Genomic DNA, 27,055 nt, shown 5'->3' on the forward strand with positions numbered 1-27,055 from the left:
AAGCACTAAATAAGCTACAAATTACTACAGCACTCAACTTTCCTCACTTGTCTAGGGAAAACAGTTTTTAGTACTTAATAAACAAGCACCTATCCAGGCATGGCTAAGGGTCAGCTCCCGGTGTTTTCTCCTGTCTTCCAGATGAATCTGGGCATTTTGGGGCAATGCAGCAATTGCCTCATGTACACAGACAACCCTCTCCTCCTACCACCCAACACTACAACCTGTGAGAGATGCACTTATATAGACAAACTGAAAACAAAGCTCTTTTCACCCAAGACTGGACTAGACAGTCAAGAGGAGAAGGTAAACACTTGCACCACACCATACTCATCACATAGTCCCTCAAAACCTATACCACCAAAACGCACACGTAGAAACACGAAACGCACATCTACATTCGTGGAGGCTCTCAATAAAAATCTGCTCAAGCAACAGAGACCTCCAAAGCAGAAACGCAAGCGACCTCCACTCCCCAACAGAACCCAAATGACACATAGCCAACAACTCAGTGTGCCACTGAACCACAGCCCATAAGGCATAACAACGTACCTAACACTCTAATCATAGGTGACACTATAGTCAGGCACACTGATGTTCCACTCACCACACTAAACAAGGAGAAAGTTACTGTCAGCTGCCTGTCAGATGCCAGGATCTGCCACATAATGCACGCACTCAAGTCACTCTAGAACAAGTACAAATATGACTCTGTCATTGTCCATGTTGGTGTGAATGAACTAAGACGTACCTCCCTGTACTACATGAAAAGAGACATGGAGGAGCTCTCTGATCTTGTAGCCCAGGCAGGTATGACCCTAGACCTGAGTAGCATCCTGCCATCACCCAGAATTATACCACAGTACAAGGACAAAATGATTGACTTCAACAATTGGCTAAGCTTCTGGTGTCATGCTAAGGGGATCCAGTATCTGTCTGCCTGGGATGACATGATCGACAGACCACGATGCTTTGCCAGAGATGGCCTGCACCTGTCACCCTTGGGATTCCGGATACTGGCTAAGGCTCTTGCCACCCCTATAGTACCTTTTTTAGGCAAGGTTCAAATGACAAATTCACCACCTTAACACGTACAAGCAAGCAATATCTGGGGGTAATGCTACTCAATGCTAGAAGTCTAAACCTCAAAATGCATTCACTCAAGGCACTCCTTAAAATGGAGAACATTGACATCTGTGCAGTGACAAAGACCTTGTTCAAGGCTCCAGAGAGCACCCCTGCATTACCAGGCTATAATTCATACCACATGTTTTGGCCACCTAACCTGGACCAAAACACTAAAGGTGGAGGCATGTCCATATTCATTAAGGATAACCACACCTCCAGGCTAGTTGCTCAGCATAATGCATCCTAGATTATCCAAGTGCAGGAGACCTGTCTGCTGGACCCCGGCCATAAATAAGCTATACAACAGAAGGAGAAAGCTACTACATGATAGAGCAAAATCACAAAAAGGGAAGGTGTCTCTGATCAATACTAGCAAGAAACTATGATCCCTCATAAAATCGTCTAAGGCCAGCTTCGAAAGAAAAATTGCACAAGACATTAAAGATAATCACAAGGCCTTCTTTAGTTATGTCAGAAACATGGGAGGCAACTCCCAGATATGCTCTGAGTTAGTGCAAAATTACAAAAAATACACTGAACCCACAGACATTGCCAACATCCTGGCAGAAAGGTTCATTGCAAACTTCTCCCCCCCTTCCCCCCCAAAAGAGCAAATGTCTATCCCAACAGAGTGTAGCCTTCCTGAGATCACAGATGCACAGGTGAGAGCTTCCCTCTCCAAAGCAAAAAACACAGCATCAATGGGACCAGACGGTGTCCCGGGTTGCATCTTACAAGAGCTCCAAGAAGAACTAAACCCTCATATAAAGTCACTGTTCAATCTCAGCCTTACTACAGGATATGTACCCAAGGAATGGTGTACAGCAACAGTGGTCCCACTCCGCAAAGGTAGTGCCACAACAGACCTCGGAAACTATCACCCTATAAGCTTGACTAGCCTGGTCTGCAAAGCTATGGAGCGTATCATCATGAAAATCATAAACAAAGACATTGGGAACCTCCAGACACTGGATCCTACCCAATTCGGCTTTGTTAAGGGCAGATCTTACCTCTTGAACCTGGTCGACTTCTTTGAAACAGTTACCAAAGCCATAGATGAAGGGAAGGTAGTCCACATAGCCTACCTGGATCTCGCAAAAGCCTTCAACACAATACCCCACTCGGGCATCATAAATAAGCTCACCAGCTTAAATATCAACCCCTATGTCACAAGATGGGTTGCAAACTGGCTCAGGGATAGAATCCACATGGTCAGAATAGCAGGTGCCATGTCAGACTCTAAACCAGTTACAAGTGGCGTCCCACAAGGCTCAGTCCTAGGACCTCTCTTGTTCGGTATATATTCCTCCGAGGTACAGGCTAACAAGAGTGGACTATGGCTGACCAAGTTCGTAGACGACTGCAAACTGGGTCCCGTAATCGACTCTCTGGCTGACACAAGCATCGTCCAAAAGGGTCTCACAGAGACGGATAACTGGTGCCAGAGCCATGGCCTACAGCTAAATGCCAAAAAGTGCATAGTCATCCCCTTTGGGAAAAAGAAAGTGCCCACAAATTACCACATAGGTGGTAATCCATTAAGTATGGAAGAAGTAATTAGGGACTTCGGGACCCAAGTAGATAGCAATCTCTCCTTTGACAATTACGTTGCCAAAGTGGTTAGAAAGACCTTCTACATAGCCCACCTTATCATGAAAGGGTTCACATCTAGATCAAGAGAGGTCATTGTGCCCCTCTACTCATCACTTATCAGGCCCATAATTGAATGCAATGCCCCATTTGGGATGTACCTTACCCGACACCTGCAGCAACTGGAAAGACCCCAAAAGTACCTCACCAAGAGGATGAAGGGGCTCAAACAGATGCCCTATGCAGTTTGGCTAAAGAAACTCCAGCTCTACTCAGTTGCATACCATCTACTCAGAGGCAATCTGTGTCTGACGTATAAAGCCATGTCCAACCCAGAATTAATGGACATGCTTCACCTCAGGAAATCCAAATCCCTTAGAGCTACATGCTCCAGGGACTTGAACCTCAGCACAGAAACAAATAGGACATGCTGGAGGGACAGATTCATATCCCAGAGGCTCCCCTCACTCTGGAACAAAATCCCAATCCATGTTAGGCAGAACCCCTCACTGACCCTCTTCAAGAGAAATTTTCATGAGTGGATGGGAGATCGTATGTTTACCCCTGGGATCTCTTCTGTGTCCCTGCTTGACAGAGGTACAGTAAACCAACCTTAAAAGGGCTACCTTCTGTGACCTACTATACAGAGGCACAGTCAACTAATCTAAAAGGGTGATGAAAGCCAAACACACTCTGGCTAGGCTTATAAATGCCCTAGGGCAGATAGCCTAGTATCAACCTATGAACCTATAAAGCTAAGTGCAACTAACTCTGGGCAAGACCGCAATCCAAATTGTAACTTGCTACAGATCCCCTGCCATGCCCCAGGATTCCCACTCCTCATTTCTTGATACACTGGAAAATATTAGGGTACAACCCAACACCTTAATAATGGGAGATTTCAACTACCCCACCATTAACTGGGAAAACTACTCATGTACCAACTCTTTTGCTCAACGTTTTCTGGAATTCATAAATTCCAATGCCTTGGATCAACTTATCCACACCCCACCAGGGGAAGCAATATCCTAGACCTGGTCATTACCAACATGGGCGACCAGTGTTCCACACCAGAGGTCAATTCCTCGTTGGTCAGATCCGACCACAAGCTAATCACCCTACACATCCACATTCCGCACCCACCCCCCATTAGGGAAACCACCGTAAACAATTTCTCCAAAGCCAACTTCATGCTTCTTAAGACAGAAGTGGCAAACTTCACGACACCCATGCAGACGGACAGTAGAGGTACTACTGCTGAATCCTACACAAATGCACTTTATAAACACTTACACGAGTGCATGGATCGTACTATCCCAAAACAGAACCAAGATGCTATCCTCCATAAAAGGAAGCAAATCTAGTGGTCTCCTTCCATAAACAAACTCTACAACAGAAGAAAGAAACTGTTGCAAAAAAGAGCAAAATCCCATGATTGGAGGAAGCCTCAGTAAGAAGCTGAGATCCCTCAAAAAATCCTCCAAAGCTAGTTACGAAAACAAAATCGCCACTGATTCTAAAGACAACCACAAAGCATTCTATAGCTATGTCAAGAATCTCAATGGCAATACTCAGATCTGCTCTGAGTTACAGCACAATGGCACTAAATATACAGAACCAAATGATATTGCCAACATCCTGGCAAATAGGTTCAGTGCTAACTTTACCCCACTCTCACCCCCTAAAGGGCCCATCTCAATACCGGAAGAATGCAAAGTTCCTGTAATCACAGCTGCACAGGTAAAAAACACACTCTCTAAAACCAAGAACACACGATCCATGGGACCTGACAACATCCCAGGCTGCATTCTACATGAACTGCAGAATGAACTGGCACCCCACCTAAGCACCATGTTCAATCATAGCCTCACCTTAGGCTTTGTGCCCACTGAATGGCACACAGCAATAGTTATCCCACTCCACAAAGGGGGAGCCACCACAAACCCCGGGAACGACCGCCCCATTAGCCTAACGAGCCTGGTCTGCAAGGCCATGGAACATATCGTCATGGATCCTATACACAAAGACATTGGTAATCTACAAACTCTGGACCCCACCCAGTTTGGATTTATAGAAGGCAGATCATGTCTCCTAAACCTGAAAGACTTCTTTGAAACAATCACCAAAGCCGTAGATGAGGGTAAGGTGGTTCACACAGCCTATCTAGATCTCGCCAAGGCTTTTGACACCATCCCCCACTCTGGAATTATGGATAAACTCACTAAACTAGGCATAAATCCCTATGTCACAAGATGGGTTGCCAATTGGCTCACTGACAGAACCCACACTGTGAAAGTAGCAGACTCCAAATCCGATTTCAAACCAGTGACAAGTGGAGTACCACAGGGTTCAGTCCTGGGTTGTCTCCTGTTTGTTTTGCAAATGGCAACATGTCATTGAAAGGTCAGATGGCATTCTTACCTTGTCTGTCACAGATGTCTATGGTAACACCTTTGGATACATCATGTTTTCCAAAACCTTATATTTATCTCTTATCTAGATCTTGTCTGACTGGTGAGACCAGTGTTCTTCTGTACAGAACTATCTCCTGGGGCCAGACATATGCCTACCTGATCATTTCTTGTATCACCATTCATTTCTATCTATGCAGTGCTACATGTTACTTCATGATTTCCATGTCTGTCAACATCCAGCAGCAGGAATATAAGGTGTGTGTATGTGTGTGCTGTTTGGCTCTGTCATGCATGTCCCCAAAATACACAGCCAATTGTGCAGATGCAGAGTCCTCCAACTCTTCTACCAATTCATTCTCTGTAATACTGTCATAATCACTGATGACAACATCATGGTAAACACTGTAAAAGACTGCACTTGCGTCATTTGGAAAGTAACATCCTGGATATGTGCCACAGTCTTATTTCATTTTACTGTAGAATTTCTCTGACAGATGCAGTGGTTTGTTTTATGGTTTGTGTTATGAATATGTTTACAAATGTAATACACTTCAGACCTGCTAAAAGCATGCATGTGCACGACTGTCATCCTTTGTGTGTGTTTGTGTGTGTGCCTATGCCTAATTATCTCTGTGAGGTTTGTGTGTGTGTGTGTGTGTGTGTGTGTGTGTGTCCCTGTATGTGTGTGTGTACTTGTATATGTGCGTGTGTGCGTGTGTATGTGTGTGCGTGTGTGCGTGTGTGCGTGTGTGTGTGTGTGTGTGTGTGCATGTGGGTGTGTGTGTGTGTGCATGTGGGTGTGTGTATGTGTGTGTGCATGTGCCCCTGTATGTGTGTGTGTGTGTGTGTGTGTGTGTGTGAGACCTTGTACGTGTGTGTGTGTGTCCCTGTACATGAGTGTGTGTGTGTGTGTGTGTGTGTGTGTGTGTGTGTGTGTGTGCGCGCGTGTGTGTGTGTGTCTGTGTGCGTATGTGTCTTTGTGTGTATGTATGTCTCTGTGTATGAATAACTTACTGAATGCTAATGTCTATTCATACATTATGGGGTGTAGGTTAAGCACAGTTCACCTGGCATCTTCAGTGCCACCATACTGGATGCCAGGTGTTTTGGATGGTCGTATGAGTACACATGCATACATGTATTCACTAAAGAAATGTTAGAGAAAATAATTGCTTAATGTAGACCCACTAGTCTCTCTTTGTCACACACGCACACACACACGAACACACACACACACACACACACACACACACACACACACACACACACACACACACACACACACACACACACACACAAGTGTAGGAGGATGCTGTTTGTCCTACTATCCCTTACTTTGTTGTTGAAAGAGGGAAACACATAAAGGTCACGCTGGTTCTGAGAGCAGCAGTCGTAGTAAAGCTATATGATTGCCAGTATGTACAATGACCAGAATCCTACCTTCACTATATGTACTAACCCATCACTTGGTCAGATATGCTAAACTTGCATTCACAAAAGGGATACTCTGCTTGGCAGTTTCATTGCACAGTGCTGCTAGGATTGCCCAGTCTAGTATAAATGGTGTTTCACAATGTGTTCCACTGCCTGTGCCATCCTGTTACAGAGTGCATACCAAGTTAAACATGCCTTTCTTTACAGGTTATTAAATTAATTTGGCACAATGAATCAGGCTGCACAAAGAGAGTCAAGATATTGAATTCTGACAGGGTTGAGGGGGAGTTGTAGCCCAGTATAAAGAAACTCCATGTTTCCTCTTAGAGAAAACTGTAAGATAGTTCTTAAACAATATGGAAACATGGTCCCATGTTACAAAGACATGCATCTGGAGCATTTCTCCCTGGGCTTCCGGTGAAAACTGACTTGTTCCAAGTCAGAATTTCCTGGTAAACAAATGTTAAATAAATAAATAAATGATGTGAAAAACACCTGGATATTTAAGAATTTGAGACCAGTTAGAAGTCAAGAACAAAGTTCAACCAAAAGCAGGCAGAATGGGAAGAAGCAGATAAGAGATTTAGGAACTTCAAATATGTATGACAATGAGCAAGAGGGGAGAGTACTTTGTATCAAGAATTATAAAGGAACTTTCAGATTTTAAATCAACACATTCTAACTTTTAATATCTTGTTGAGGACTTATATGGAACGTTCAAACTCTAGGCAGGGGAAGAATGTTAGTGAGGTTCCTTAGAACCAATTCAGTAGTATTACAAAGTAAATAGAGTAGTATTAGAAAGGGAGGAGGGGGTTTAATTATAAGAATATCAGGAAATACAGGCAGTGGAACACATGGTTCAAGACCACAGAGAGCACCCTGGCCGTGCAAGGCTAAAATGCCTTCTACATGTTCAGACCCCAAAACCAGTGTGAAAGAACCAAAGGTGGAGGTGTACCCATCTTCATGAAAGCCAAATACACCCTGAGACTGGTTGAACATTATGAGTCTCTTGAGCTACTCCATGTCCAACTAACTATATGTTAAGTACTCTACCACATCATTGCTAGCTACAGTTTCCCCACCATGAACCAAGACAAGCACACTGCTTACCTGGATGTACTAGAGTCACTCAGTGTACAGCCAAACACTTTGGTCATGGGAGATTTCAACTATCCTTCCATCAACTGGCCAGCACAGATGAGGACAAACATGCTCATCCTGAGGTTCCTGGACTTTATCAATACAAATGCCCTGGAATGGCTAGTCTGCTCCCTCACAAGGGGCTCAAATGTCCTAGATTTAGTAGTCACCAATATGTGATGTGGGAGTCTCTCCACTACCCCATGTGTGTTGCTCTCCCTGGTAAAATCAGATTATAAATCTGTCTCATTTGAAAGACCAATCAGACCTGAAACCCTCACAGGAGCAAAAAAAAAAAAAAAATGAAACATCTTTCCAAAGCAAACTACAGCCTACTATGCAATAGTATAAAATGTTTCAAACCCCTGATAACACAGCCAACAGGAGTACACAAATGCCCTGTATAACCAGCTAAACAACTGTATAGATGTGGCTGTACCTGGCCGGATCAAAACCAGGTCTTCCAGAAATAACTTGCCACCCTGATGGACCTCAGGTATAAATAGGTTATATAACAAAAGAAAGGAACTAAGGTCTAAGAAGTTACCCAACAGAAGAATAATACACTCCAGTTTGAACAAGCAAATCAGATATCTTGTAAAGTTCTCTAAAGCAAGTTATGAAACTTAAATCGGATAGCACCATTGTGCAGCGGTTTACATTGTCACCTCAAAGCAAGAGGTTTCCCAGTTTCATTCTTCACTGGGGTGCCTTCTGTGTGGAGTCTGCATGTCCTCCCTGTGTTCGTGTGGGTTTCTTCTGGGTGCTCCACTTTCCTCCCACATTAAAAAGACATGAGTGAAGCATTTCTCCCTGGGCCTCCACTGAAAATTGGCTTGTTCCAAGTCTGACTTTCCCAGTAAACAAATGTAACATTCATTTGCATCCCTAGCTAAGGATTATCATAAGGCATTATTTAGCTACATTCAAAATCTAAAAGGGAATGCCCAACTATGGGTCGAACTTATAGTGGATGGTACCTCTCATACTGGACCTGAGGAAATTGTTAACCTGCTAGCTTAGAGATTTGGTGCAAACTTCACCCCCCTGTCTCCACTAGCCATACCCCAAAACATACCTGACACCAGTCCTTCACCTGTTATCTTCAAAGAGCAGGTCATGTCCATGCTCTCCAAGGCCATAAACATGGCCTCTATGGGACCAGATAACATCCCAGGGTGCTTACTAAACAATCTAAAACAAGACCTAGTGAAACCATTTGGCACAATGTTTAACCTCAGCTTGAGCACTAGCTTTGTTCCAGCAGAGTGGAGAAGAGCAGCAGTAATCCCCTAGTACAAAGGGGGTCCATCAACTGACCCTGGGAACTATAGACCCATAAGCCTTACCAGGCTTATCTGCAAGACCATGGAAAGAAGAATCATGGACCTTAACAATAAGGACATAGGTGACCTTCAAACTCTTGACCCGACCCAGTCTGGCTTTGTTAAGAGTAGGTCATACTCATTGATCCTGGTGAACTTTTTCCAGAATGTCACTAAAGCCCTGGATGAAGGCAAAACAGTTCATACTGTCTATCTTGACTTAGCCAAGGCTTTTGACACAATCCCCCAACTCAGGTTATCATTGAGAAACTCTGCCAGCTGGGGATTAACCCGTACATCACTAGATAGATAGCCAACTGGCTCAATGACAGAATGCATACTGTCAAAGTGGGGATTCCACCTCTACCAGTAGACCAGTTACTAGTGGCATACCACAAGGATCTGACCTGGGCCTTCTGTTGTTTTTAATCTATTTCTTGGTTATCCAGGTGAAAGTAGATGTCATGTGGATTACCAAGTTCACTAATGATTGTAAACTGGCCCAAGCATTGAGTCCTCAAATTATGTTAACATGTTACAAAAGGGGCTAACACAGACAAATAACTGATACCAAAGCTATGGACTAAAACTAAATGCAAAAAAATGCATTATTATCTCCTTTGGCACAGAGGAAGTCCCTGCAAATTACAATATTGACAGCACCCCGTTAAGTCCAAGCCCAGTAGTGTGAGATTTGGGAACACACATTGACAGCAATTGAATTCGATCATCATGTGTCCACAGTGGTAAGGAAAGCATTCTACATTTTACATCTCATAAGTAAGGGCATCACATCCAAGACTAATTATGTTATACCTCTTCTGTATTCAACCCTCATCAGACCACCTACAGAGTACAATGCTACCTTTTGCATGTACCTCACCAGACACCTGCAGCAGCTGGAGAGAACACAGAGGTTTCTCACCAAGAAAATTCAGGGCCTCCAAAACATGGCCTACATGGAAAGACTGAAAGCCCTGTGAATGTACTCTGCTTAAGGAAGCATGAGGAGGGTATCAGGAGGTTAGGGAGGGGAGGGATATTTCATTTGAGGGATTAATCGGGAGTCCAGATTTAGGGAATGGGAAGACTTTTTAGGGTTAGGTTCAGGGTTTTGGAAAGGATAGTTAGCTTTTGAAAAGTGCATGGGAATTGAGTCAGTGGGAGTTAGGACACCTGCCAACACTAGCAAGAGACAGCAGGGGAGTGTAAATCAAGCGAATGGTATGTTGGCACTTGTAGTAGAGCTGTGGAAGGAAGCATGATGCCATCACCACAGAACTAGAACTTATTTGTGCTCCTTAACCCCTGCCATACTAGTAGTGCTCATTGTTAGCTAAACTGCAAGTTTTCTGCATCACCAAGTTTGTTTCCATAAAAATACAGTTCTGTCATAGCATTTTTACTTCCTAGTGATTCCATTCCCCTAAGTAGTTACTTAAATTGTATATTGAATGTAGGGCAGCCTCTCTCTTTCCTTGCCCCAGCTAAGCTCTTTCCAGAAGAGCACTTTACCTCCCAGTAGCATATATGGATCTTTTAAACCTCTAAGCATCTCATACGTAAGGGCATCACATCCAAGACTAAGGATGTTATAACTCCTCTGTATTCGACCCTTTAATGCTACTTTTTGCATGAAACTCACCAGACACCTCTAAAACCTCTAGGTGCTTGTAATGAACTGGTATACTGTGTTATCTGGAACAGTTGCCTGAACTGTATGTTGCTATCCTAGGTGAAGATTTAGCTGTTCCTCACAGTTCTATCCACCATTGTGAAGTGCTATTTTCATTTTATTTACAATGCAGTTTTAGTAGGTGCTGTCATTAATGATCAGTCACAAGTGTTCATTGATGTACTGAATATTATGACAGAATTTTTGAGGAAAAAATTGTTTCAATGACTAGTATTGATTTTTTTTAGGTTTGAAAGTTTATAGATATCCTCTGCACTGGACCAGTAATCAAGGAGCCTCAATCCTCACCACTGGCAACAGTGAGGGACGTAGACAATGAGAGGATGACAAGTATACACACAGTAACATGCAATTTCCCTTAAGAGTACTCAGAGATCATAGTCAGTCTGGGGCTGGTTTCTCCCTCTCTCTCCAAATCCTCAGTAAGACTCTCCACTGGCACAGCTGTAAAATTCAGTCCTTAAACCAGGGTTCAAAGCCAAGTCCTCTCAACACTCTCTCTGTCCAACCAGTGCTTCATGTCCCTACCCAAGTAGCTGACACACACACATACTTTGAGATTTGATTTATACACAAACACACACCTGGGAAAGGCTGACATAGGTTTACTAGCTATGCCAAACACAATCACTGGGTCCACACACCCAGTACAAACTAATGGCAACTGACAAAAATCTTGCTGTAGGTGACAATAAAGGCTGTCCTCCACCTGTACGTGTATAAAAAGACGAACTGACCAAAGGATATTTCCAAACTCTTGCAAACTCTTTATTGAAACACACCGTCTCGATATAAAATAGATTGAGCGCGCTTTCGTCTCCTATCGTGAGACTTCATCAGAATCTACAATTAAACACATTAATTCTGTTTAAATACTCACATAATTAACCAATTGTTGCTTAATTAATTAATATACTTAACATAGAAGGTGACTAATAAAAATTTGTAAGGTATATTTTTTGTATATATAGACTTTTTATTAAGTAAACAGAATATATGTTTTTGTAATGGGGTTTGTCATATGCATCACTAACAATATGAAGAAAATTGTAGCCCATATTAACTGCCTTCAAGATTTTATGGTTTGTTTATGTTTATGTATAAGAATGCATTTGTATGGAAGTATGTTTTTTACATATATTTTTATATTTTTAATACACATGTAATTAATTTATATCCATATATAAAAATATATATATATACATTTTTAGGTATGTAAGATTTCATGGCTGTATGATAGCTGCAGATAGTGAAAATACAACAGAGTGCATATAGTTAAGGGTCAATTGTAATTGGAATCAATTGTATCCAAGTGACTAAACAACAATTAAGCAACAATTGGTTAATTATGTGAGTATTTAAACAGAATTAATGTGTTTAATTGTAGATTCTGATGAAGTCTCACGATAGGAGACGAAAGCGCGCTCAATCTATTTTATATCGAGATGGTGTATTTCAATAAAGAGTTTGCAAGATTTTGGAAATATCCTTTGGTCAGTTCGTCTTTTTATACACGTACAGGTGGAGGACAGCCTTTATTGTCACCTACAGCAAGATTTTTTGTCAGTTTACTAGCTATGCCCCCATATGCCCAGACTATAAGGTAGTTATCACTGCCAGTAGATCCCATTATCAGCTTCTTTAATGCCCTTACCAAAGGGTGACCAATCCTACTGTGTAGTGTTACTATTATCCAAATGGTAAATGTGACCAGGAGCAAGGCTATTTAGGAGTGGCCTGTACAGTATCACCAAATACATGTGCAAGTACTCTCAGAGCTTAAATATGTCTCACAAATATCAGCTACAAAGGAAGGATTAAATATATTTAATAATAAATAATAAAAGATGCACACGTACACTAAGAGCTTAACTATGTCTCACAAATATCAGCTACAAAGGTAGGTTTAAATATATTTAATAATAAATAATAAAAGAACAAGACAATACCTAAACAACACAGTAACTGCAGAGTTCAGAATCACAGGAAATAATTTAAAACAACATTGCAGGACAGCCTCAAATAAAAACAGAAAACAACTAAACTAATCTTTACTATATTCCTATCTATTTCTAGGTGATACTATGCCCTAAATAACTTACTTACAGAGCAAGGCAAATGCAGAAGAGTGTATGCTCTTGCTAGCTCCAAGACAAAATACAAAATGCACACTCTCTCCCTGAAAGCATTCTTAAATTTCTATCAAACATTACTGCTGGGTCAGCTTGGATGACATCACTCTTTGTCACCTGCCTTTAGTTCCCAGGCTAACAGAAAGTAACATCTCTGTGTTAAAAATGCATATCTCCCAGATGTTTGCCCAGAACTGGAAGTCGTAAAACAATTAAACATTTTACATTTTAAACCTAGTAATTACATCTCTCCAGGACACTAGAAAAAACTTCTAGCTCTAGACATTCTGTCTTTTTGCTGCATTGAAACTAACTTTTACAGCACATCATAAAGCACTCAATTTCAACTTATTTTCTTGAAGTTTTGTAAGTTAATCTTCTATGTTCCAGCAGGGTATGCTGTGGTTACATTCTTGAAGCTGAGTACATAACATACAGGTCTGTATAAATCATATCAATATTCACAAATTACATAGAATTATCTACAAAATTCCAGATAGCTGGGCTGGCAGTGTGACAACCCCCCCCTGAAAACTCAAGCTAGTTTTTCAATTGACCCTTCAGAAATTTTGCTTGAGAGGGTTGAGCCTATCTGGGAATATCTTACCCCATTGCCTGTCTTGAGAGCCCACCTGCGTTGGCACTGCTAAACTCACTGTGGTGTTGTACTGTCATATCATATGCTTGCAACTCTAGGCTCCACATTAGTAACTTGGCATTTTGCTGGCTGGCTTAATGTAACCTTGTTAAGGGATTGTGGTCTGTAACTGCAGTGAATTTCCTTCCATACAGATAAGGCTGAAGTTTCTGTAGTGCCTGCACTATGGCTAGGCATTCCTTTTCTACAGTTGCATCTCATTCCTCCTTGGGTTGGAGCCTCTGACTGAGATATGCCACTGGGTGCTCTTCTCCCTCTGAGAAAACCTGGGTAAGTACAGCTCCCACCCCATTATTTGAAGTATCCACTTGCACAACAAATTATTTGCTGTAATCTGGACTGGCTAACACAGGGGGTCCTCCCAAAGCTCCTTTAAGCTTCAGAAATGCCTTCTCACATGCTGGGTCCACACTACCTTATCTGGCTTGTTTTTCCTTGTCAGGTTTGAGGGGAGCAGCTATGGTACTATAATTGGGGACAAACTTTATGTAGTACCCCGCTGTTCCTAAGTTTGCCATCACTTGCTTTTTGGTAACAGGGGCAAGCCATGTCTGAATGGCTTCCACTTTGGCAGGCTCTTGCCTGATCTTACCACTCCCCACTCTGTGTCCTAGGTAGGACACCTCCACCCTACCCACCTGACATTTGCTGGGCTTAATGGTCAACCCTGCCCTCTGTAGTCTGCCCAGCACCTCCCTGACATGCTGAAGCTGCTCTTGCCAGGAATGGCTGTAGATGGCAACATCATCTAGATAAGTAAGGGCAAAATCTCCAGCTCCTACTAGGATATGATCTACCAGTCATTGGAGGTTGCTGGAGCACTTTTCATCCCAAAGGGCACCTTCATGATCTCATACAAGCCAAAAGGAGTCACAAAGGCTGACTTCTCTCTAGCACAGGGAGTCAAGGTCACCTGCCAGTAACCCTTGGTAAGATCAATATTGGTAAGATACTTAGCCCCACCCATCTGCTATAGGGCTTCATCTGTCCTAGGCATGGGGTAAGCATCTGACTCTGTGTGACTATTTAATTTCTTGTAGTCCACACAGAACCTGGTGCTGCCATCCTTCTTTGGTACCAGCACCACTGGGGAGGCCTAGAGACTGCTGGACTCCTGAATTACCCCTAGTTCCAACATTTCCTGGATCGCCTCCATCAGTCTGTTTGACTCTCTCAGGCACCCTATAAGGGGCCTGCTTAATAGGCCTTTGGGGTCCTGTATTCACATGGTGCTGCACCAGGTGGGTGCACCCTAGTTTCTCAGGGAACATGTCCCCAAACTCCTGTAATACAGCTTGCATTTCTCAAATATGGGTAGGGAATAGCTTCTGGGAAATTGCTACCCCTTCCACTGAGGTGTCAGTCTGAGCCTCACTGAGGAGATCAGTCACAAGATCCCTCTCGAACTACTCATGCCATCCACTGCAAATACTCAGCACAAGGGCCTCCCTGTCATGGTGAGGTTTCATTTTGTTAACATGGTACAATTTGTGCCCCTGCCTCCTGCCTAGCAGTTCTACCACTTAGTCATACCTCTCATGTACAGATTTTTGCAGACTGTCTAGATTTTTACCTCATATTTTTGGTGTTTTCCTCCTAAAATCTGTACTTTTCTGGCAAATAGATGAGGATTGATGTCATTAAATAATGATGAACATTTGAGTTTAAGACTCCAAATTCTTCAGAAAATTCATGCTAATGCAAAACCTATTATTCTGTCAACTTTCTAAGTTTGTAAGAGCAGTTTATAAAATCTGTCCCTGTTTATCCCCGCCCCCATCATTTTAGGCTTTGTCCTGATGTTTTTGCTTTAAGAGGTTGAGAGGTATGCATATAACTAACATTACTGACCTTCCTTACTACCATGTAGGGTCCCTCCCAGGCTGCCTGCAGCTTGCTGTGTCTGACAGTAATGGAAACCATTACCTGCTGCCCTGCAGCATACTCTCTAGCTCAAGCATTCCTGTCATACCAGTCCTTTTTCTGCTGTTGGGCTTCTGACGGGTTCTCCTGGGCCAAACCCATGAGCTCCATGGGCCTTGTTCTGAGGTTTAGAATGTATGCCACAACAGACTACTTGTGGGATTCACACTCACCCTCCCACTCATCTCTAATCAAATCTAGAGGGCCCCTCACCCTATGCCCATACACCAACTCAAAGGGTGAAAAATCTGTAGATTCCTGGGGCACCTCTCTGTAAGCAAATAACAGATGGGACAAATATTTGTCCCACTCCCTCTTGAACTGGTCTGCAAATGCCAGTAGCATCATCCTGAATGTAGAGTATAACCTATCAACAAGACCATAAGTCTGGGGATGGTAGGGATGGTCTTCAGGTGCATCACCACACAGTACTTCCACAGACAAGCTAGCAGATCTGACATAAAACTGGCACCTCTGTCAGTCAGTATTTCTTTTGGAAAACCTTCCCTGCTGAAAATTTCTAACAAAGAATTTGCCACCTTTTCTGAATCAGTGGAGGACAGAGCCACTGCTTCAGGGTATCTGGTAGCATAATCTACTACCACAAGGATACTTTCTCCCTGTGGAACTTGGGGTACTCAGAGGTACCACAATATCAATAGTTACCCTCTGAAATGACTCCTCAGTCACAGGGAAAGGCATCAAAGGAGCTTTTACCTTGTCCCCTGCCTTTCCTACCTTTTGGCACTGCTCACAGGTGCTGCAGTGCCCTGTTACATCTCTTGGAATCCTAGGCCCATAAAAGTTCTGCATAATACGTCTTTTTGTACATTTTATGTCCATATGACCTGCAAAGGGAATATCATGGGCTATGTCTAGAAGTGCCAGATGGTAGGCTCGGGGCACTACCAGCTGCTGTATTCTCTCACCTTCTAGCCCTCCCTCTATATAGTAACCCTTTGTCCCAGTATACAGATTCCTCCTTCCCTTGAGAATCAGGTGCCTCACTAGCTACCTCCATCAGGCCTTGTAAGGTAGGGTCTGAGAGCTGAGCCTGCCTCAACTCTCTCTCTTTGTAAACCTTCCCAGCTCCCCTTCCACAGGAAGTTTGGTATCCTCTGACAGCTGTACCTCACTGTCAGCCTGGGTACTACTGCAACTCACTTCTGCCCCTGGAGTCACTCTGTCCAAGGGAAAATCAGTACCCATAAGCAGCTGTGGCTCACCTTCAGTCTCACTATTACATGGTAGCTCCCTCCCTGAAGTGACTATCTCACCAATCCTGGCTGCAAGTGTGTGGTCTCTCTGGGTCTCGCTCAGGCTGCCAGACCCACATGCTTGTCTCCAAGCCTGACTGCATGTAACTGCATGTGCACACAGTACTGCATTACCAAAATTATTCCCTATCCGAACATCTGCAGGGATATCCTCAGACACACCTATTTGCTGGCTTCCTTTTTAACTCTCCCAGTCAAGCTGAACCCTAGCCAAAGGTATTTGGAATGGGGTCCCTCCTAAAGCTCTGACTGGAGTAGACTACTAAAGCAAGTAGTGCTCCTCTGTAACCATTGCATGCTTCACAATGGTTAGGTCAGAGGCTCTGTCTATCTTACCCATGACCTCTTTTCCATTCACTAAGTTAGGATATAACCTCTTGTGATAGTTTGGTACCTTGTTGTTTTGAGAAAAGCTATTGTTGGCATTTTGTCATTCCAACATACTGGCTCTCACACCTTTTGTTCCCCACCTTGCCTCCATGGTCATCTATATGCTACATGGCTCCACTGGTTGCATTTGAAACATTTAACCCTTGGTCCTGGAGATGTACCTGGACTAGTGGCTTCCCCTGCTACTGGAAGACTCTGTTGAGGCTCTTTGCTGCCCACCACAGGTTCCCTTAGACCTATGAGCAGCACTGGGGGTCCCTTTCCTTTGCAATGATGACCTGCTTGCTAGGTATAGGTCTCCCTCTTTCTCAACTCATCTGCAGTAGTGCATTGTCTATCAGCTAACCAGATTATCAAGTCCTCAGGCAAAGTGCTAAGGGCTTGTTCCCTCACCAAAAGGACTGTCAGCCCTTCAAAAGTGGTGATCTGACATGCACTCACCCACCTATGAAAATAAGTGCTTAGTTTAGTAACATATTCGCACACACTTTCATCTGCCTTGCGTCTATGCTCATAAAGCTTTTTTTTCTGTAAGCTTCAGATATTAACATAAAACATTCTAAAAGACAGTTCTTTACAACATTATAATTTAAACAGTCAGTTTTAGATAGTTTAGAAATAAGTAAGGAGGTCAGGAACCATTCCCAGAGCTCTTGGTCAACATTATACTGTTTATATTTCCTTTCTAACATATAAATGAAACTATCAAAATTATCCCCTCTGTAAATTGTGGAAGAAATTTACAGACTTTTGTTGCTTCTGGGGTTCGGTTTCTCCCTTCCCCAGTACATCCATGACTGGCAAAGAGTCAGCATCTCCTTTTCATGGTGCCTCTGCCTTTCCTTCTCCTTAGACTCCAGCTGTCGCAGTTTCTCATTTTCCTTAGTCTCCAGATGTCTCCTTTTTTCTGCTGCTTCTATTTACAAATGTGTGGCCTCCAGCTCAAGTCTCTTTAACTTCAGATGGATTTTACGTCCTTTGTGGAAAGGTTGAGTTGTCCATTTTCTGAGAGATGTACTTCTCCAAGGACAGTCTAATTGTCCTCCTGATTGCTATTCTGCAATGTAGCTGTGACTAAAACTGCAAATATGTCTGCTTTAGTCAGATTGGCATGGACCGGTCCTTTAGCCTGGCACACCACAGCCAACTGGCTCCTTGTCAGCTTGCCATACTCCTCTGCTGACATGCTTTCCTACTTTCCCTGACTAACTCAGCTAACAAAAGAAAATAAAACAATTGTGAAATGAACTCTGAATGTTCACTGCATGGCTGATAGAGAGTACAAACACCTTCAGTGACCACTGTACACTGGCTGCAGGAATTAAATATCCACATCACTACAAGTCAATTAATATGTAATGTGGCTATCTCACCAAAGTCAACCAATCAATGCATGATGTGGATATCCCACCACTGCTAACCAATTAATATTTGACACCCCTGCACTGGCCCAGTAATCGAGGAGCCTCGATTCTCACCATTGCCAACAGTGAGGAATGTACACAATGGGAGGATGACAAGTATACATACAGTAAAATTCAATTTCCCTTAAGAGCACACAGACATCACAGTCAGTCTGGGGCTGGTTTCTAACACTTTCTCCAGATCCCCAATAAGACTCCCCACTGGCACAGTTGTAGAGTTGAGTCCTTAGCCAGCGTTCCAAGCCAAGTCCTGCCAACACTCTCTCTGTCCAAACAGCGCTTCATTTACCTGCCCAAGTAGTTGACATACACACACACATACATGCACACACACACACACACACACACACACACACACACACACACACACACACACACACACACACACACACACACACACACACACACACACACACACACACACACATACACACACACACTTTAAGATTTGATTTATACACAAATACACACCTGGGAAAGGCTGGCACAGGTTTACTAGCTATGCCCCTTATGCCCAGACTATATGGTAGTTATCACTTCCACCAGATCCTATTATCAGATACTTTAAGGCTTTTTCCAAAGGGTGACCAATCCTACTGTGTAATGTTACTATTATCCAAATGGTGAGTGTGACCAGGAGCAAGGGTATTTAAGAGGGGCCTATACAGTGTCACCAAATACATGTGCAAGTACTCCAGGAGCTTAAATATGTCTCACAAATATAATCTACAAAGATAGGTTTAAATATATTTAATAATAATAATAATAATAATAATAATAATAATAATAATAATAATAATAAAATAACAAGACAATACTCAAACAATACAGTAACTGCACAGTTCAGAATCACAGGAAATATTTTAAAACAAAATTGCAGGACAGTCTCAAATAAATACAGAAAACATCTAAACTAATCTTTACTATATTCCTATCTATATCTAAGAGATACTATGCCCTAAATAACTTACTTACAGAGCAAGGCAAGTGTAGATGAGTGTATGTTCTTGCTAGGTCCAAGACATGATACAAAATGTACAGTCTCTCTCTGAGATTGTTCTTAAATCAAATCAAACATTACTGCTGGTTCAGCTTGGATGACATCACTCTTTGTCACCTGCCTTCAGTTCCCAGGCTAACAGAAACATCTGTGTGTTAAAAATACATATCTCTCAGATGTTTGCCCAGAACTGGAAGTCATAAAACAATTAAACACTTTTACATTTTAAACCTAGTAATTACTTCTCTCCAGGACAATAGAAAGAACTTCTAGCTCTAGACATCCTGTCTTTTTGCTGCATTGACACTAACTTTTATAGCACATAGTAAAGCACTTAATTTCAACTAATTTCTTGAAGTTTTGTAAGTTAATCTTCTATGTTCCAGCATGGTATGCTGTGGTTACATTCTTGAAGCTGAGTACATAACATGCAGTTCTGTATAAATCATATCAATATTCTCAAATTACATATAATTATCTACAAAATTCAAGATAGCTGGACTGGCAGTGTCACAACAGAAGTAATAATATTATTAAGCTACTAAAATCAATCATTACAATATATCTAGCAATGCTCATACATTTTTATGGCATGCACGCTAGCATATTGAAGGAAGGTATATGGGCAGGCCAAAAAAAATGTGACATTTTAGTAGTGATGTAAGCATGTTTAAAGAATGTAATGTTGCTTTTTAAAGCAAAGATTTGTTCTTTGTAGATTTCCCAGTGATTCTATTGAATAGGAGTTATGCAATAAATGTCAATTAGAATTCAAAAGTGTGCATACTGACTGGCACCCAATCAGCATGCCCATTGAAAATCAAGCATATCCCAATAGAAAGAAGGCAGCTGACATCTTCTTGAGTGACTATCTTTCTATTAGAATATGTTATTTTACTTTAGCTATGAAACCTATTTCATGGAACATGACAAAAATATGAGGAATATAAGGGACATTCTGCAAAAGTCTAGACAGTTCAGACTTAACAATTATTGGCGATATGATCAATTGTACTGGCAGCAACCATATTTCTAAACCACCCAGACTTTTACAGAACATCCATGATTTTCCTTACATTATTGCCATGTCCCATGTAAATTTTTTTGACTTTCTGGTAAATCACTGGTAATTTTTTCCAGTTGATAATGTCAAGCATTAGAACTTTTTCAGGGAAAAAAAAAAGATCCAAACAGAGAAAGACAGACAATTTGCTCTCTTCTCACCTGCTTTTCACGTGTACTGCACTGATGTGTTGTGTAAATGTACTGATGTAGGTACGCATGCGCAATACATCAGTATGCAATCCAGTAGGTGGAACTGCACCATAGTGGTGTTATACAAAGAGCTTATTTAAGAAAGGGAAGCAATTTCTTTCTTAATTATTGTCATTACATAATAGGAATGATCCATGACTGGATGTGGCTAACAGAGAATTTTTGTTTAATCACTCGAGTTTGGCACACATGATCAAACCACACCAAATGTAGGTAAATCATATGATATCCACACCCTTTTGTAGATTATTTCTTAAAAATATGCATCATTAAAACTCCACATATCTTCATAAACTATACAAATAGTGGAAAAACCCTGAATGGTCTTTGGCCATGGCACTGACCTTTTTTATTGATGCAACAAAATAGTCATATATAATAACCAAAAAAAAAATTAGCACATGGTTGGTTACTTGGCAAGGAAGCTAGAAAGCATTCCAACATTCATTATGAAGAGAGGACACAGTTTTAAGCAAGTATTTGAGCAAAATAAATTTATTCAAAAAAGTATTTACAATAAAGTAGGTCCTTTTAGATGTGAACATTGTTCCATGTATAGATTTATTGCAGAAGATCTTAATTAGTTTAGTGTGTTTTTAGAAAGATATTTTTCTCTATAGTGTTTTCCCTTTAACTCTGACTTTGTGGTGCTTGTTGCAGTCTGTAGCAGGTGCAAACAGTTTTATGTTGGTAAGACTACAAAACTATTTTACACTTGAATTTATGAGAATTATTACTCCATATCAAATAAAAATACATTCAGTGCTTTATATATTGGCTTTATGGATTGCAATAAATATAAAAAGTAATGTTTTTGTTATTAATTATCAACGGGTAAAATTTCATTGGCAGGTTTACTTCGGTACCTTAGAAAAGCCAGGATTAAATGGTTCATTAAATTTTAAATGTATTTTCAAATTGAGCAGCTTTATCACATGTTTAGTATTTATTACTGGCATGTTAGTGTTGTCTGTAATAAGACGTGATTGTATACAGTGGATCTAAATTGTTTCATATGAACTGCTTTTGTAACAGTCTGATGAAATCTTAATGCAGTTTGTTTTGTTGACAAAACCACTTTTTAAAGTCTTTTATTTGATTAGTGCATTAAGCAGTGTTCGCTTTGTGCTATTATTTTTTGTTTCTATTTTCCCTTCATTTGTTGCCTTTGCTGGGGGTACTGTACACAGATGACATAGTGTGATTTGGTTATCTGGAAATTCTCCTCCTTTGAACAGTAACTTTCTCATCAACAGTATATACAAAATTTGTTTGTGTCTTAATCAGCTGGGATTTAAAGAAAAGTAAATATGAAGAAGACCATGTCAAATTTTTTAGTGTCTAGAAGTGACTTAGTATATCTAAGGAACATGGAACATCTCTGGTTCATTTGTCTGTCCCCTAGAGAATGTCCAGGCTTACAAATATTTGCACATCTGGCTAGAGCATTCTGTAACATTTATTGATGTTAATAAAAACTATAAATTAAAGTTTCTGCGCGTGTCACTTCTGCTACAGTTTGAACAGCCTGCTTACAAAATAGGCTGCTAATGTTATTGGGATACAAGTTATGCTGCCTTACCCTGAGTATATCATTTTAAGCACAGCATCTGCCTGCCACCATAAGACTGCAGGCATTGCAGAACAAAATATGTAGCTTTATAACTGCCTCATTCAGGAGGTAATACTATTGCTTCATTACTAATTGTCGGTTAGCTACATATTTTGTGCAGGATAATGCTTTTCTATAGTGTTACAATTTAGAAAATAATTAGTCTGGATTGCTACAACTATCTGAGACACCTGATTTCACTTAATGGCAGAGCAAGAACTCTGAGGCCAATTAATTGTTTTGATGCACCTGTTGTAGTTCCACATATAATCTTGCATGTTCTCTAGCAGGAGTCCTAAAATATGGATCTCTGTCCTGTGTGACATTAGGCTACAAGCCACTCTATGTTTTTTTTCAACTCAACAAACTCAAAGTTTTCCTTTTGCAATGCTACTGCATAAGCACTGTTACTTAATGGACTGCAACTTCCCCTTATATAAATTTGCAGGGTCATGCTTGGTGGAGCTGTCAATGGTATTGTGGACAAGTTTATATTTGTATTAACAGTATTATGTATCTCTGTTTTACTTTGTTAAGAATGTTTAATACAAGTTAGCCTGTATTTTTCCTCATGATTGTATTTTCTATTACTGTTACTATGTTATGACTGAAATGGTTTCTATAGGTCCAGCTAATTGTAGCTTTGGCCTTGGTTTACTGTTCAGAAACTTATGTATCTAAAAATGGGTTTGCTTTTTTTGGATAGCTTTAGATTTACTGCATGCCCATGGTTAGTAAGTCTTTCTAGAGACACATTTTTGCTTGATATTGTTTTTATAACTTTCTCAATTAATGATTATCTTGGGTTAACTACTTTTTGAGGGCATTTCCTTATCTTTTTTCTTATTTTTCCTCTTCACTCTCTTCTTTTCTTTCTTTTCTATTACCTCTGCTATAATAATTACTGTTTTTAATCTTCTACTTGCTGAATGTGTTGCCATACCTACATTACTGTTACAAAAGGGTATTTACAGGCTAGTATCCACTTGGATATAACACTGCTGAGTGCACTTATCCCAGTACTATAGTTCAGTTTGTGCCTCCTCATGTAAAAGCCATCTATGCAGTTTCTAACGTATATATGCTAATGAAGATAGATTCCACCAGTGTCTATGAATTGTAGTGTTTCACAAAGTCCATCAGCAGCATAGGTCATACATATGCTCTGCTCATAACAAACTTGTTATTCAAACCTTATTCAAGCTTGGTCCTACGGGCAGGCTGTGCACATAAACATATGCAATGTAGTGGTGCTCACATGTTCTGTCAGCAATTCAAAATCCTTAGTTGAGTATCACTTTTCAGTTGCTAGTTTGTATTGCTATAGAATCAAGATGATGGCTGTCTGTGTGAGTGTCACATGGACAGAACTTCCCTGACATGCTAAAAAGGGCAAAACAATGCTATTCTTCCTTCAGCCAGTTCAGACAATGTCTGATGGACCTAATGAAGGTCCTTTCTGTAAGATGGATGCCTGGTGTGAGCTGGTAGACCAGCTTCTCATGGTGACTGGCATTCTATGCACCAGTGCACTGCATTGCACTGCACTGGAAATCTCTGCATGTGAGAAACAAAAATAAGGCAGAATGCTGTGAATGGTAAATGACTGTCAGTGTTGCACTGTAAAATTTGAAATAAAAGTTTTGAATTAAATTGAAATCAATGATTGTTATAAAAGTAATGAAGAAAATAGTCTGCACATGGACAGGTTTGAACAGTCTTTTATAGTAATTGGGGAGACACAGACAAGTAATTGGATATCAGTATAGCCTTTGGGGCCTCAGCTGACCATGATCCAGCTCTGGAGTAGGCCATTACAAGTGTGAAAGACCCATAGCTGATACACCATACATAGAAAAGTGTGGAACTAGTAAACCATTAACCCTACCATATTCTCAGCTGTCACCTGTAACAGCTAGTAATATTCCTCTGTCAACATGCCTATGCTGAAAGACAAAAAGATTATTCATGACATCACATATCATATACAGATGTGATTGACATACAGATTTCAGTGCAAAGCTGCAGCTCCACATATATGTGCAAACAAACAGAAGCCTGAGATGATGCAAAATGTCTTGGATGTAATGAACATGGTAATAAGCATTGCAAAACAAAATGCTTGCACTTGAGTGCAGGAAATCTTAAAGTCTCTTTCTCACTGTCTCAAATGTACAGCCAGTGAGACATACTTCCTAAAACGTAAGATTCTGCAAGTCAAGGTACTGGAGTCAATGGTTAATCAGGTTGGGATTACCATAGTCTGGTGTCTTAGTCTGTGATAGAATTACAGTAGTGGCAGTATTGTGAATTCTGCTACAGGGTTTGTGCTTCAGTACTTTTTATAGCCACGTATAACTGCTCAAAGTTGCATTCTAGTGCCTTCCTATTTACCTTGCTACTGTTTTCCCATGTTGTTTTAGTCTGCATCCCCAAGACATTAAGCTAAAGTTTTCTGAAATTCTGACCATAGGATTTGAATGCCAGTATTGGCTATATTTGTTTTGATTCCTCCCTAACAAATCTGATATATTGAACACAGCACTATATCTACACATGCCCCCAGATTCAGCAAGCCCTGCACGGTGTGCAGGACTAGTGCAGGAGCTCCAGCAGGCAATATGTCTGCCATGCAATCCAGGAATAAGCTGTAGGGACGTGCACTAGTGCTCCTGTAGTAGCCCTGCACAGACTCAGCCCCTGTATGCAAATTACCCCATTTGCAGGTGAAATCCATGCAAATGAGGTGAATTTGTGATCCAGGAAGCTGGAAGCCGGCCGTGCAGGACTTGTGTAATCTGTAGAAATGTACTCATCCAGTAACAGAGTACATTTCTACAAACTACAAAACGGAGCCATGACAGCTCCAAATAAAGGGTGGATATTATGTAGAAAGCATGCCAATGGCCACATATATGGCCATTGGCATGGAAAACAGTTGCAAAAACAAAAAATTCAACTTTTATTTTTTTTTAGCCGATCTCGGCTGTTTAAGCATAGGGCAGCGGCACGCAAATGGGATCGGACGAAAAAAAAAAAAACTAAAATAAGCATTCTAACCAAAATCACTATTTTGCCATTCTACTCAATGGCAGGCAGAAGACAACAAGGCCAGTGAATAGTGGTTGCTAAGGGGGAGGCTCAGTGTGAGACCTGTAACTATGCATCAGCAGGCAATCCTATGCAAATGAGGGGAATGATACTGAATCCCAGATTTCCTCTGCATGCAAGTCAGCACCCAACAGTGTAAGAGCAGGAATACCTTGGTGCAAGCCTAGGAGTTAGCTGACATCATAGGAGGTGTGTCAAGCATACTGTAAGCGGATTGGAGCCCTGTGGCTTGGGTTTGCCCTTAGCTTAGCAGAGCTAAGCAAGGGTGTGTGTCTGAGGCTGCCTAGCACTCTTTACATTGCCTAAGCAGGTGTGTTTTAAAGGAAAAAAAAAGTAAACCAGGAAAAAGCAGCTCTGTGCACATCTGAGCACTGTGTTTGTACGGCGTGCCCTCAGGCTTAAACAGGAAGGCAATGGGAAGGGAAAACAGCAGTAGGAAGGTAATCTAGGTGAACTAGCATAGCTGGCAGGTGAAATGTATCAAAATCAGCCAATTACTCAGGCAGCAGACTAGCCCAGCCCAGAACACTACTATTAACTATGCAAACACCTTTCCCTCTGTTTTTTCCGACATACTCTACACCACTGGTGTATACAAGCAGGGGACGTATAACAAACAAGTACAACAAAATAATAGGGGTTGCAATAGCTATCATACATCAACATATGGAAGAGGCAGAGGGTGGTGAGGATGAGAATGCTGTCGACCAACCCACAGTGAGGAGATGGAGAAGAGTGTACAGACCCAGGGTAACCTACCAGGGGCTACATGAGCTGGAGATAGTGGAGCGCTATAGGGTGGACAGGAACCTCTTACAAAAATTGTTGAGCTGTGCCGGCCACGCCTCACACACAGAACTAACAGAGGGGAACCCATCCCAGTGGATACCAAGGTATATGTAGACCTAAGAATACTAGCTACAGGTACCTTCCAAAGGCCAACTGGGGATATCATGGGGATCTCACGGGCATCAGCATTCAGGGTACTCCACAAATTCCTGGATGCCATGTCAGCACATGCCGGTGAGCACATATATTTCCCCAGGCATTGGCCAGCAATATGCATCTCTTCCGCAAAATAGTGGAATACCCTGAGGTATTGGGTGCTATAGACTGCACGCGCATACGCATCAAAGCACACCCTGGTGAGCAGGGTAGGCTCTACATCAACCACAAGGGCTTCCCCTCCATCAACTGCCAGGTCATGTGTGATGCCCAGAGCATTGTAATGAATGTGTGTGCTTGCTGGCCTGGAAGCTATCATGATTCCCACATCTGGCATCTGATGCAGCTGTACAAGAGATTTGCCAGTGGGGACATCTCTTACGGTCACCTAGTGGGGGATGATGGTTACTCACTGGAGCTGTGACTGATGACACCCATCAGAAATGCACACATACCCGAACAAGAACTCCATAATGAGGCACATGCACAGACCAGAATTGTAATAGAGCATGTGTTTGGGATGCTCAAGTCATGGTTCCAGTGACTGGACACATCCGGTGGAGCCTTGCAGTACT

Source organism: Protopterus annectens, chromosome 3.part1, assembly GCF_019279795.1.
Source record: "Protopterus annectens isolate FY-2018-M chromosome 3.part1, PAN1.0, whole genome shotgun sequence".
Classification (NCBI taxonomy): domain Eukaryota; kingdom Metazoa; phylum Chordata; order Ceratodontiformes; family Protopteridae; genus Protopterus; species Protopterus annectens.